Consider the following 14,554-nt stretch of genomic DNA (forward strand, 5'->3'; position numbering starts at 1 on the left):
ATTTGGTGAGTTTTCCATCCCCAACTCATCTCTCTGGAAATGTCTTCCTAGACACACCCAAAGGCATGCCTCACCAATCGTAGGTGTTCCTAATCCAATCAATCAAGTTGGTAGCGGAAGTTGACTATTACTACACCCACTGGCCCATTTCTCATACAGAGAAACTGACGCTAAAAGGTGTTCTGTAAGAAACTCAAGAAGCTTGGAAGTGGAAGTCCTGGGATTCCTGAGCGCCCTGAGTACCAGCTCCCCACTCTCCTGTGCCAGCACCTCCGGCCCTGTGTTCGGGGTCTCCTCACAGCTGCACACTGGCACAACCCCTAGAAGCTGCTAGCCCTGGCAGTGTGACTTACTTCACAAGCAAGATGAGCACTCAAGCGAACGTGTGTGAACTCCAGGCTCGGCAAGCTGGAGCGTCATTGACTTAACCCATGTCCTCCCCCGACACCAATGATGGCAGACCGCCTTGTTGGAGTGGAACTGTGGCAGTGAGCCGAGCTCCTGCTGACCCACCCTGGGCACAGAGTGAGTGAAAGGAAACATTTTGTCGGTGCTGGTGCTGAGTTCAAGCCTTTGTAGGATCTACCTAAGTGCGGCTACCATTGAGCAGCTCCCTAGCCCTGAAACAAGCTCATAGGAATGCAGTGGCCAATCTTAGTATTCGACCTGACAGATTCTGAATCGCTTAGGGCACATGCTTCATGTGTCTGTGAAGCCTTTTCTAGAAGGTTTAACCGATGTGGGAAGACTCATTATGAATATGGGCAGGCCGTCTGTTGGGCTGGGCTCCTGGACTGAATAAAACTGAGACAGGGAACCCGAGGGGCAGCACCCACCTCTCTCTGCTTCCTGACTGTGGCTGGGATGTGACCAGCTGCCTCACACACCAGCCCACATGCCTTGCTCACCATGCTGGACTGTAGGCTCAAATAGTGAGCCCAAATAGGTACACTTTCACTTCCTTACAAAGCTTTCAAACACTTTATTGCACTGTTAGTTAGTTAGTTTACTTATTTATTACGTGTTTGTCTGCTCAGCCCATAGGCATACATGTGGGTGTTAGAGGGTGTCTTTTTCTCTTTCCACCTTATGGGTCTTGCAAATTAAGTTCGAGTCATGATCCATCACTAGTCCCCCTTACGTTGCTTTTGCCAGGTCCCCCCCCCCCCCCCCCCCGCCACACTAACGAGAAGAGGAACTGATACAAGAAGAGTGACCAGGGCCTGCTACTGTTTGTCACCATGTCACTCCTGACAGGCAGGCCTCCTCCAATGCTAATACTGTCCACCCACCTGCGACAACTGCACGTTCCTGGAATCATCTCCTCCTTCCAGTGCAGGACCCTGGGAAGCCACTCATCTGTTTGGCTGTCACCCCCTCATAATCCAGACTGACTGCTCTGACACTGGAAGCCCCGCTGCTGGAGGCTGGGGCACGGGGGGGGGGGGTAACAGGAGTAGGGGCTGGCTCTATTCACATGATGGGGCAGGGTCAGGACGGATGGGTGGAACCCACACCCACTCCGCTCACACAGATTCCAAGGTCCGGGGAGCAGGAAGATGAGCTACGTCTACTTTCTGCTGGTGACGCTGGTTAAATCATTAAAGTAAAATTAGAAGCTTGGCCAGCCAGTAAACGCTTCCAGTTAACTCAGACTGTGTTATTTGGCAGCTGCCTGTTTTAGTCATATGTCATGAGGAAGGGTAGGAGGGAAGATGGAATCAGGAGGGGGCGGGGAGACGAAGGAGGGAGGGGTGGGAGGGATAGTGGCCCGAGTGAGAGTGAAGAACGGATATTCCCTAGGCGTCGCTCACCCTGGCCACCTGCTTTGGCTGAACCAGGCCCTCCATATCTGAGCAGCTTCCATTCAGACGTGATTTCTTGGCCTGTCTGGATGGAATGTCTCTGTTGGCACAGCCCACTGCTCTCCAGCTAACCAAGGCCAGGCCAACCCTGTCCTTTAAACATCCCCCCAAACCAGCTTCTCGGGTGGCCCCACCTTACACTCCTTCACAGTCATGGCAGAGACCAGAACCTGGTGGGTTTAAGACAAGTGGAACCCATTTGAGTACGTGGAAGGGAGGGGCACCTCTTCCGGAGAGTGATTGCAGCCCTCTCTCACCCTAATCTTCTGAGTCACAGGCGCCCAGACCTTTAGTCTCAGGGATTCCAACATCAAGCAGAGGATCAGAGTCTGGGCTGGACTGGGGTGGGGAGGGAAGAGCCTTTCTAGAGGCTGTGTCCTTTCTTAGGTCAGGCAGAGATTCTCGTCAGATCAAAACCTTTGTCCCATTGAAGGCCAAGCCAGCAGCCATTTCCCTGGAAGGAGTTTTTTTCTCCAATTAACGTAATTCATGGATCGGCCCCTCTGACCGATGGCTCCAGGAGCCCTGGGAGGAGACACAGCATCCTATTGCTAGGAAGGTCACTCCAAACATTTGCTCTGTTAATTGGCCACTGCCTTGTTAAGGCTTCCTCACTGGTCTCCAGGAGTAACTGCAGCTCCCTGTCCATCCCTCACACCAGCCTCTCAGTCCAGGGATTTGTGGCTGGTATCGCAGTGTCTTTGAACTTGCAGCTTGCGCTGGCCCTGAGCATCTGGGGCAAGCAGGGGTGGTTGGCACCTGCTCCATTCTCTTTGCTCCCTGCCTGCTGCCTCTGTCATTCTTAACACTTTTTAATTTCCTCTTTGAATTTTCTCCATATAGATTTGCATCTTACACTCTGTGTGTGTGTGTGTGTGTGTGTGTGTGTGTGTTGTATTTAAGTCTTAATTATGTATATGTGTATGCATCTCTGTGTGGGTGTGTGCACATGTGTGCGGGTGCCTGTGGAGACCAGAGGTGTTAGATTTCCCTGGATCCAGAGTTACAGGGAGCTTGTGAGCTGCCTGATATGGGTGCTAAGAACTAAACTCTAGTCCTCTGTGACAGCAGTGTGTACCTTTAAGCACTGAGCCATCTCCCCAGCCCCTTGTTTGAATGGTTAATGGCAATTTCAAACAGTTATTGTTTGGATGAATTACAGCAGGTGAGCAGATATTGGCAGAATGTGCCTGTCAGGCTTGCTGGGGGTGTCTGGGACCCAGCACTGCTTCTCCACTCTCCTGTGGATGCCAGTGTATATACTGGAGGGCAAAGTGTTCCAAGGTAGGGAGGGGATGCAATAAATACAGCCCACACAGTGGGTGAGGAATCACACTCAGTCTGAGACCCTCTGAGGAGGCAGAGAGTAAGACACGAGAGTACCTCTGCCAGAGGGCCAGTGTGCGTTATAGCGTCTCCATCTGCCAACTAGACATAATGGAAGCCCTCATCCTGAAGAGTAAATAAAACAAAGGAAATAAATTGCTTAGCACTGGACCTGGCCTTGAACTTGGGCCCTGAAGTTAGCTGTGAACCCTGTCCTTCATTCCTAACCAATCTCTAGTTTCCTATAAAAGGGACAAGTGTAAAAACATAATCTGCTACATATTTGGGTGATTATAATTAGAGTCAATGAAGTCTCTAGGGATTGGATCCCAAAGGAGCCTGGTGGGACCTTCTTGTCCAGATATCCTTTCCAGCATTCCAGATGGGCAGGGCCACGTGTGTCCCTGCTCCCTGCCAACTGGCCCTGTGCACCAACCACTGGGCTTTGGCTGGCACTGCAGGGAATCCATGTTGGCCAGTGGTAGATTTGACTTGTCTTTTCTATCGATCCTGTTGTCCTGAAGTCTTTTCTAGAACCACAGTTGTTGGCCCAGAGGGCCTCACGACTTTTTAAAAATGCAAAGTTTGTGTCTTTACAATTGGCAGGGAAGTGCTTCTGGAGACAAGCCTGGCGCGTGAGCAAGACTTTCTTGCCATTAAAATCTAGCAGGAGTGGAGGTGGGGGAGGGGGAGGCCAGTGAGAAGGGAGGAGACCAAAGCACGAAGAGATGCAGAGGAGCTACTGAGAAATATGGGTGGGAGTCCACTGTCCTGTGGGGACAAACCTTGCCCATCCTGTCATAGTGTTGCTTGGCATCAGTGGGGACCTTTACCCTGCAGTGTGCTCACAGTACTGGTCATATCACACAGCCATACGGAGACAGGCACTTGGGGTCAAAAATGAATGTGATTAATTACGAAGACTGAATATAGATGGCAGTGCTTAACGTCTGCGGAAGCCTAAACCTTTTACCCTGTTGCCTTTCAGGGGAGACTGTATTTGGCTTCATGACAGAAAACCCCCAAGTGGTTGGCTTGGTGGAGGAGGAACACCATGTCTGCTTACAGAAGCTGTTGGAGAGCTTTCCCCTGCTGCCACCCTGGTCACATGCCCTCTGCATCCTCCGAGGTGCAGGCCAGGCCCCCTCTCCTGTCTGATGCACAGAAGAGACATGACATCCTGGCACTGCAGTCATCTGTCTGCTCAGAAACAGAGCAGGTCACAATCTGACTTCTCTTGGCTCCTCAAATACTAACTATGGGGAGAAGGTTATGAGATCATGCCCAGAAAATATCTGCTGGTGAGGGGCTGGAGGCCTGTCAGGCACCCCACGAATGGTGCTACACTGTCCCCATTCACTTCTGCATCCTGAGGGCTTAACCTCCACTTCCACCTCGGAACAGGGCAATTCTCTGCCCCGCCCCCAACAACGTGTGGCAAGCACACATTTCTTTCAGTGATTGGCCATGCTGTTTCTGGTGGAACTTTACAGCCAACAGTGCTGGCCATCCAACTTGTTACTGACCACCTCATGGGCATTGCGCCGTAAGCTTACCACATACTGTGGTTACCTTTTCTCTCTATGACAAAAGACAGTCAGAGAGGAAGGGCTTGTTTTGGTTCATAGTCTGAGGGATTACACTATATTATGGAGGGGAATGTATGGCAGGGGGTGGGAAATGTTGTACCACCAGTCAGGAAGGAGAGTGTGAGAGGGAGGGAGAGGGGGGAAGAGGGAGGGGGGAGCAGGAGGGGGAGAGAGAGAGAGAGAGGGAGAGAGGGAGGGAGAGTTGGGGAGAGAAGGAGGGAGAGAGGGAGGGACGGAGGGCGGGGGAGGTAGGGAGGGAGAGAGAGGATTGCATTCAGCTTGTGTTTTCTTTCTCCCTTTTTATTTGGTTTAGGACCCTATGTGTGGATGCCGCGCACATCAGAGTGGGCCTTCTTTCCCCAGTTGGGCATCTCTGGAGACACAGCCGCAGATGTATCCAGAGGCGTGTCTCCTAGGTGATTCTAATCAAACTGACAGAGAAGGCTGCATGTCTGAATGAGGTTTTCTTCCACGTTACTCTCAGTTGTAGCACGCTTCCTAGGGAAACATCCAGCATAGACGATGGGAGGCCTGATCTTTGTGGAGAAAACCTCAGTCAGAGGCCAAGCCTACCTGTGCTGCCTGGATACACCAGCAAAGGCAAGGAGGCAGGGTTCCCTGGACACAACTGTGAAGGACCAGGGATGCTTCTCAGAGCCAGGACTGGGTTCATTCTGGCCTATCAGGACAAAGGGAATGGAAAATTGCCTCCTTGGGCTCAGGTACACCACCTGGCGTTCTTGGTCAGGAAGTAGATGCATATGATCTGGCCTGGTATGGTGGCCCACACAAGTGACCTCAGCACTTAAGAGGCTGTGGCAGGAGGAGTAAATGCGAGGCCAGCCTGGGTTACACAGCAAGACCTTGTCTTAGAAACTTGTGCATAATCTGTTGAAATTCCTATACTGTTGCTATGATAAACACCATGATGAAAAGTAACTTGGGGAGGCAAGGGTTGATTATGCCCTGCAGCTTTTAGTGCACCATGAAGGAAAGTCAGGACAGGAACTCAAAAAAGGAACCTGGAGGCAGGAACTGAAGCAAAGGCCACTAAGGAATGCTACTGGCTAACTGAGGCAGCTTTCCTGTATAACCCAGGGCCACTGCCCTGACCACACACAGTGTGCTGACCCTCCCACATCTATCATCAATAAAGAAAATGCCTCACAAGTGTGCCTACAGCCCAGTCTCATGAAGGCATTTTCCCAGTTGACAGTCCTTCATTTCAGACGACCCTAGCTTGCTTCCACTTAACAAAACACGGATTGGCACAGCAAGTGAGGGGAGTGAGTGTGATTAGCTTCAGAATTTTCCTTTTTGAAATTTTTGTTGATTATATTTGGAATAATTATTTATGCAGCTTTTCATTTTGGGCAACCGCACCCCCTTAAGTCAGATTCCCTAGGGGGTGGGTAGAGAAAAAAAACTCAGCAGTTAAGAGCACTTGCTGCTCTTGCAGAGAACCCAGGTTTGGTTCTTAGCATCTACATGGAGTGGCTCACAGATACATACAGTTCCAGCTCCAGGGGATCCAGCACCCCCTTCTGGTCGCTACAGACTCTGCATTCATGTGGTGCACATACACAGAAGCACTTCCATACAGATACACATTTTTAAAAAAAATGCCTGGGTTTATCTAAATTGTTGGGAGGTTCCCGATTCTGTACTCCCTGAGGCACGACCACACAGATGACACGTTCTCAGAGACTTTGTCCATCTGAACATCCACTCAGTTGCTTCCACACCTGGCCACCATTTGTCGAGCGCAGAACTCTTACAGTAGAATCTCATCACTCAGAACTCCACAGATTGTTTTTATGGATGAACTGTTTTTAACGTTGCCTTTTGGCAAGGGCCCCCAAGAGCTTGGACCACAGCACCATGTTTTTTTCTCCATTCTCTCTTACTGCGCCCATCTGGTTCGCTCTGGGCTCTTTAAGACAACTAGTTACCAACGTGTTAAACCTTCCATCTCTGTTCTCCACACATCTATTATCCTCACTTAAAGAGCTTCTCGATTTGACTCCTTCTCATTTCCCATGTATTATATTTAGGGAGAGGTTTTCCCTATTCTTTTGAGGAAGAATATTTCTCTATAGTCTCCAATGTGGAGAATAAACACACCCCTCCTCCTCGTGGTTAACCTGGCTCCTTTCCACTTGAATGCACTAAGAGCTTCTGCTACTGTGGCTCCAGCTCTTCAGATTCTCCCCTTCTCTAGCTTTGATTTATGTTGACAATGGCCAGACTGATTGGTAATCCCATTTCTCATCTCTTCTCAGAGCTCTTGCTTACTTGAGAGCTTCTGTTTCTTGGGAGTTAATTCCCCCTAAACATGCTCTTCCTTCCACAGGCTTAAGTGAGGGGCTGTCCAGCACTGCGCTACCAAAGCAGAGTTTCCTTTTCCTCTTGCACTCTTAGGTTCCTGTCAACTTGACACAGCTAGAGTCAGGAAAGAAAGACCCTCAATGGAGGAACTGCTTCCATATTATTAGCCTGCAGGTAAGTCTGTAGGGTATAAACCATTGTCATCCTCATCCTCATCTTCATCATTATTGGTACCAAGGCAAAGTAGTTGAAACTTTCTTTGCATGCACAGAAAGGAAGACCAATAAGCTCACTATCCACATAAAAAGGATGGTAGGTCTTTGACCCCTCCAGCTACCATCTCTGCCCACTACCCTGCACTCCCCTTTGAGACATCTTTGATAAAGCATTTCTCCTTTTGTGACCTTGAAAGATACGTCTTCCTTGGCCCCTACTTCTTGACCCACATCTACCTATAAGGAAGGTTTTGCCATCAGGCCATCACATCTTAGATTCTGGGGTTTCTTATGGCATTGGAAAAGCTGTAGGGAGCAAAGAAACCTGGGTCTGTGTGAGCTTCACCATTTTAACAGGTAGAGTTAGAGGGGCCTTCATAGACTTGCAGATCTCTGCTAATGCTCTAAACAAAGACCTTTATTTTTGTTTATTATGTATCAAAGGAAATGTGGACCTTGCCTTGTACAGAAATAACTATACAACATCTGAGAAATAGAGATGAAAACATGGGTGTGAGAGGCAAGAGAAAGCTAGGGAGGGAGGGAAAGAGGGAGGAGACAGAGAGATAGACAGAGAGTACTAGCTCAGTAAGGCAGAGTGAGTGAAGGAGGCATTGACCCACACCCCACAGTGTCTGCTGGACCACTGAGGACCGGATGTTTGGGCCTCCTCTTAGCCATCTTAAGAAGTGATGGCGGACTGAGTACAAGAGGTGGAAGAGGAAAAGAAAGTTCCCTTAGGAAGACAGGTAAAGGGAGATGGCTGGCAGGAGGAGCCCTCCTTTCTGGTTACACAGTGTAACACATGTCTCAGATGTGCCTGCTTATAAAAGGAAGTGGGCAGAGTTCACTGCATCTGGCTGTTTTAATTACCTGCAAATAAAGTGATTTTGCTTCCTTCCTTTGGCAGGAGGTTTTTGAAAGCCATTTCCACTCCGATTGCCTCCATTAGCGAGGGGCAGAGAGGCATCAGAGCGGAATGGAGCAGGCGAAGAAAAGCAGAGGGCAGGACTGCAGAGGAGAGGTGATGCCCAAGACCGGGCAGAAGCATCCCTTCCCTTTACTCCCAGAACACTCTCTGTCCTGGACCTGGCTCTCCTATGGTACCTGGAGTCTGGGAGAGGTTTGAGTACAAGTTTCTGCCTGACAATGAACCACAGTAGATCCAGTGACCCGGGAGGCACAGGGCGTGGCGCCTGCTCAGCTCTGGGGTAGTGGGGGACATCAGCTAACACTGCGCCTTTGGTTACTCACTGTGGTGTGGTTATCATAGCCGATCTTCCTCCACCAGGGACTCTGCTGATCGGCCCCTGCTGCGCTTCCTCGGGTCACCACCCACAGGGAGCTTTTTTAAAATTTCAGTTATTAGGCACGGCTCTGTGTTCTTTTTCTCCTTGGAGAAGGAAAGGTGGCCTAAATATTGCTTTCCTGAGCTGAAAAGTAGGCTGAGGGGCTGGACACCTAGCACCATCCTGGGGACTGGAGGCTAGGGCAAACGGACCAGGTAGCAGGACTAGTCTGGCCACCAGCCTTCTTGTCCAACTTCTGTCCTTGACCATGGGTCCTCCAGCTCCCCAAGTCACCCCACGGCAGGAGAGCTAAAGTGACGCACATCTACAGGAGAGCTAGGAAGTCCGCCCCGAGATCCGAGTCAGCAGACACGCTGTGCGGTGGGCGAACAGAGTCAACACGTTTGAGCTGTGGCTGGTCTGACAGCTGCTGAGTTTGTCACACACATAATTAGATAAACTGCTTGAGCACAGAGATTGGATGTGCAGAGCCATTTAGTGGCTGCTACACAGGGGCCTTGATCTTAATTGAAGGCACAGTAGGGGGGAACCTTAAGGAAGTCCCAAATCAACTCCTTCTCGCTCTAGTAATTTAACATTTGACTTGGAGTGATCATCTGAAACCTCACAGGTGCTGGGCACCGGCTCCTGCTCTGAGAGGCCTGAGCTGCTGGAGCCATGGCCACTTTTCTCCTCATGCAGGGCTTTCCCCCCAAGCAGCCTCCTGGAGGGGTAGTTGTAAGTAGGGGGCTCCATGAGTCTACTGGGGGCTTTCCTGATCTAAGGCCCAGAGAACCCACAAGGCCTTTGAACAGGGTCCTCCTTGTGGGTCCATCTTCTCTTTGCCGAGGCCTCCGAAGGGGTCCCTGTTCTGTCACTTGGGGCCCTCAAAGGGACTCTATGTTGCATAGTCACTAATGTGTGGATTCGGCCAAAAAAATTAGTAAAGCATCTCCAGTGGGCTAGGCGGAGAAAAATAAAGCAGACATCTGTATTTGTAAGGGCATCCAGGGAGCTAGGCACTAGCAAGAGCTTATCACGGAGGGGATCTGGTATTTCACAGGACTTCTCTCAGCATGCTTGCTAGCTCAGAGTCGACATAGCAAAGCTCTGGTCCTGCAGGTATCATTATATTATATTATATTATATTATATTATATTATATTATATATATCATATATCACATCAATCTATCATCTGTTTGTATGGATGATCTTTGTTCATCCCTCTGTCTGTGTTATACGTATGTGTGTGAACACCAGCACAGGGGTCAGGGAAGGGTGCTTGGTACCCCGTCCACCTCTCTCTGCCTTATTTCTTTAGGGCAAAGTCTCTATTGTCAACAAGATCCAGTGATCTTCAGGCACCCACAGCTCTGGGGTTACAGGGGAGCTCGGTCCCACAGCCAGCTTGTTATGTTGGTGCTGCGGGAATCTGACCTCCATTTCTCCACGGTTGTGCAACAGAACTCTTAAACACTGAGCCGTCTCCGCGGCCCTCTGTGGGTGATCTTAAGCAATTCCATGGCCGTGGTAGAAATGGAAGGAGAAAGCTTACATGGTTCTGAAGGAATTCTGAGGGAAACCCTTTTCTTTTGACTTTAGGATTGGAGAGTGGGCCTGCCAATGGCCAATACACTGAGGAAGTTAGAGAGAAGCCAGGGGCGCTCACGCCCGTGTGTGTGTGTGTGTGTGTGTGTGTGTGTGTGTGTGTGTGTGTGTGTGTACAAGCAGAAGGGGTGCCTGGAGACAGCAGGGGACAATGGTGGAGGTGGGGCGGCTCAGAGGCCGTAGCTTGTTTCTGTGCATGAAATCAATGCAGTGCGAGACTTTCTCAGCTCAATAACTTATTAGCAATTTTTAATTACTGGATTGTAATTAATTCATTCAGAATGCAGCTGTTCTGTGGAGCACACCACACGTGCTGAGCTGATAGTGTTCTTGCACATTGGCAGGGGGATTCATACCAAGACATTTCTTGCTCAAATCCTGGGAGAAATATTCAAAGAACACACATGTTTGTTTGAAGCCATTTTTTTTTTTAAAACTCTGGAAGCATACTCTACAAGTGGAATAAATGTACTCCAAGGAGGCTGTGGTGGGGTGCGTGTTTGTTCTGGGGTGCGGGTAAGTTTTCAATCCAGCTGATCTCTAGCTGTGTGCTTGGATGCTGGCCAGATTCTTGGGATGGGAAGAGGTACCTAATAATAAACACTGTCCATAGACTCCCATCTACTCTCGAGGTCTCGATGGTGTATCTAGTGATGCAAGTATGGGTGCTAGGGGCTGGATCTGGCCTCCACTCCAACTGTCCCCCCTGCCACACACATCTTGTCTCCTCTAGCTTGAAGGAAAACCCACCAACCTTCACCTTTGGACCCATATCCAGTATTGACACTGTGGTTTTGTGCAGCTGTGAATGACAGCACTCAAGAGAACAATTTAAAAGGAGGGCAGGTTTATGTTGGCTCATGTCTCCAGAGGACTCAGCCCATGGCCACTTGGCCTCATGCATTTGGTACATGACGGGAGTGCGAAAATATGCGATGGAAGGTTCTCTACCTCATGTTCGCTGGGATCGCGGAAGGGAAAATACAGGAAGGGGCAAGTTCTGAAGGACATATGCCACGATCTGCTTCTTCTACTTCTGTAACACCTCAGAAAGTGCTATTGTTTCACAAATCCATCAGGGCATTAATATCAGGGTCCCTGAGCCCTCACAATCCTAGTTCGTTTCCCGCACGCCCCCCCCCCCCCCCGCCCGGTCTGTCTGCCTTCCATGTGATTCAGGCTCACCTTGGGTTTTTGACATTCCTGCCCAGCCTGCCCGGGATGATAAGCCTGCACCACTGTCTGGCTCATGATGCGATTGGTAGAATGCCCTCCCAGACACACTCAGTGAAGTACTTTATCACTTTCCTAGGCATCTCTCAATGCAGCCACGCTGCTAGTCAGGATGGACCATCATGGCCCTGTAAGAGGGTATGGATTTTACAGCCTCTTGCACCTGCTGCCTGAATGTACCGTACTGTCTGCAGTGACATCACCATCATCCAGAGGCCCTCAACACCACTTAGAGAGAAGTGCCTAGTCAGAGCAGGCATGGCTCATTTCATTCTCATAAGACTACATGGTGCGAGAGAGGTACTGCGGTTATATCCGCTTCACAAGCGAGGCCAACCTCAGCGGCCTCCTAGTCCAAGGAGGCATAGCAACACACTCAGCTGCGGAAGCCTGGGCCTCCCCTTATTTCTTTCCTTGCTAGAGGGCTCCCAAGCTAGAGGGGCTGCACCTCTGGCAGCATTAAACCACGCCCCATTCTGCCATCACCTCTGCAGCAAGATCTCACACATCCTGTTGACTAAAGTCTCTTCTGGCTGGCACAGCCAGGGATGAGCGTAGCTTCCCCTGGCAGGACAGAAGAAACTTGTAGAAGTATAGAAATGGCCCTGGGGAGGTGAGGAACCTAAGGTAAGTTATGAAAGCACCAAGATGCAAGTAACAGCAGCATCAGCATCAGCATCAGCAACACCACCACCACCAACACAGTAAGATGAAAAGAAAGGGAGAAAGATAAGAAGGGTCTCTTTACTAACTGGTGAACAAAGAGTTGAGTTCTCATGACTGCCCACCAACATTTAACACACACACACACACACACACACACACACACACACACAAAGCTAGGGTGCTAGAGAGATAGTACAGAAGTTAAGAGCGCTTGCTGCTCTCACAGAGGATAGGAGTCCAGTTCTCAGCGTCCACACCTGGAGGATCACAAGTCCTGTAACCCTAGCTTTGTAGGAACCGAAACCTTCGTCTGGTCTCTCACCCACAGACACAGATACACACATACAGATAAATTTAGAAAACAAAACAAATATTTGAAAGAAAATGCTAGTGAGTGTGTGGCCTACTCATTTCTTTTAAAAGTGTAAATGTGAAGTATTCTCTTGGTTGCCACTGGCCTGGCACATGTCTCTGCATGCTGGGCAGTCTCAAGAACACCTGTAAACACCCTGCAGGCCGAAGGCTCACTTAAGACGGACTCTAATCATCTTTTTTGCTTCCATAATTTCATGGTTTGTTTGGAAACCTGTCCAACTATCCCATCATATCAGCCGTATAGCATAACTGCAGGGTGCTGAGGGATAGCTTAGCAGGCAAGTTCACAGGAGAGAGCGTGTGTGACCTCAAAACTAAGTCGGAAAAATAGCTTTTAAAGTGCAAACTAGTGTGCATGGAGGAACACACTGTGAGAAGATGCCTTCAAGGGCACACTCCGTATGTAGTCAGGCAGCGAGCTCCATCCAGTATCTTGGTGATATTTGGAGTTGAAAGAAAGCTCTCTCTCTCTCTCTCTCTCTCTCTCTCTCTCTCTCTCTCTCTCTCTTTCTCTCTGTCTGTCTCTGTCTCATTCTCTGTCTGTCTGTCTGTCTGTCTGTCTGTCTGTCTGTCTGTCTCTCTCTCTCTCTCTCTCTCACACACACACACACACACACACACACACACACACACACACACAACTTCCCCACTCCCCTCCTTGCTCCCAACTTTGAGCAAGAGATATCCAGCTTTTGGTTCAGGAGGCCTGGGATTAAAGCTGCAAAGTTGAGTGGGAGCCACCCAGAGTTTGGATTTAGTCTTATTTTCCGCACAGGCCAATGATCCCTAAATGATACTGTACGTTATCTAGTAGTCACAAAGAATTCTGTCACCATAGCAACTGGGACTGATTGATACCAGAAGTCGTCTTATGAGCACAACGAGTGGTGAGGGCGTGTGGTGTGGGCCGTGTGTCGCCAGCCAGCCCTCGATGATGACGGAAGCCTTCCCTCCAGGGTCTCTGACACAGTGCCTTGGCCCAGTGTAATCTGCCCCAGCTCTTCCCCTTGATCTACTCACTCGGGCACCATGGGAGAGTCCATATATTGGCTTCCGGGGGCAGATACTTCTAGAGAGTGAAGTCATGTGTTCTCTCAGAGAACAGGAGACGTTTGATTTTAGAAACTGTTTTCATGGGGAAAAGTGTTTTAAAGTTTCCTGTGTTAATAACTTCCCGGGGAATTTGGGTGAATAACAAGTTGTCACCCGTGGAGCTCAAGCTGGCATTAAAGAGACTTCCGTCATTGTGAGGTAGGGACAGCAGACAGAGCGGTTCTTCACAGCCTCCTCTCTCCTTAGCCCCTGCCCCTCAGGCCTTCCTGCCTCAGCCATCCACTTTCTATTGGAGCCACAGTTCTGGGGGAAGTTCCTTGCTTAGGGCTAATGTGTCTCTCACTCCCGCAAGTCCCTGTTAGTCAGCGCCTAGGTCCCTCCAGGACACGCCCTAGAGCAGTCCTTCTCACCCTCCCTAGTGCTGCGACCCTTTAGTACAGTTCCTCATGTTGTGGTGACCCCCCCACCCCCTGCCAACCATAGAATTATTTTTGTTGCTACTCCGTAACTGTAATTTTGCTACCATTACGAATCATAACATAAATATCTGTGTTTTCCAATAGTCTTAGGTGACCCCTGCCCTAGAGAAATGCTAGAAAAGGGAGCCTGTCCCTCCTGCCTGCCATGACTGGATCACGCAGCATGGGTTGTCAAAGGAATTTCTAAGAAGTCTAGGCCCAAGGGTCAAGGGTAAAGAAGTCCTGTTTCTAGGCAGGTGCTCTGCGACAGCGTCAGGGCTTGCTACTCAGAACCTGAACGCCTCCCAGGCAGGGCCTCTGTTCCTGCTTCTGTGTTCCCTTCTGTTTGGGCATGTCTGTGCTCTAAGTCTGTGGCCATATTAGCTAAGAAGAAGCAGTGACGGTGTGTAGCAGATGTGGGGGACAGGCGCCATGCCACATGACCTTTGTGCATTTCCCTCCCTTTGCATAGCCAGAGCAGATAGTGATGATCACCGCACCCACGTTATAGCTGAAGGAGCGGACCAGAGGAGTGCAGAGAGGTACCC

General features: G+C 49.8%; 1 protein-coding gene across 3 annotated transcripts in view; it reads right to left on the reverse strand.

Annotated features, from left to right (window-relative positions):
- FSTL4 (follistatin like 4) overlaps positions 1-14,554 on the reverse strand; it is a 409,848-nt gene that overhangs the window by 179,812 nt on the left and 215,482 nt on the right. Inside the window, exon 1 of one of the 3 annotated variants that reach the window (XM_084762863.1) lies at positions 1,293-1,393. The exons of the other annotated variants lie outside the window; for them this stretch is intronic. The gene's annotated coding sequence lies outside the window, so the exon portion shown is untranslated. Of the gene's footprint in view, positions 1-1,292; positions 1,394-14,554 lie in introns of those variants that run through there. 3 annotated transcript variants of the gene reach the window in all.

The sequence above is a fragment of the Acomys minous genome (genome assembly GCF_964271855.1).
Source record: "Acomys minous genome assembly, chromosome: 16".
Lineage (NCBI taxonomy): Eukaryota > Metazoa > Chordata > Mammalia > Rodentia > Muridae > Acomys > Acomys minous.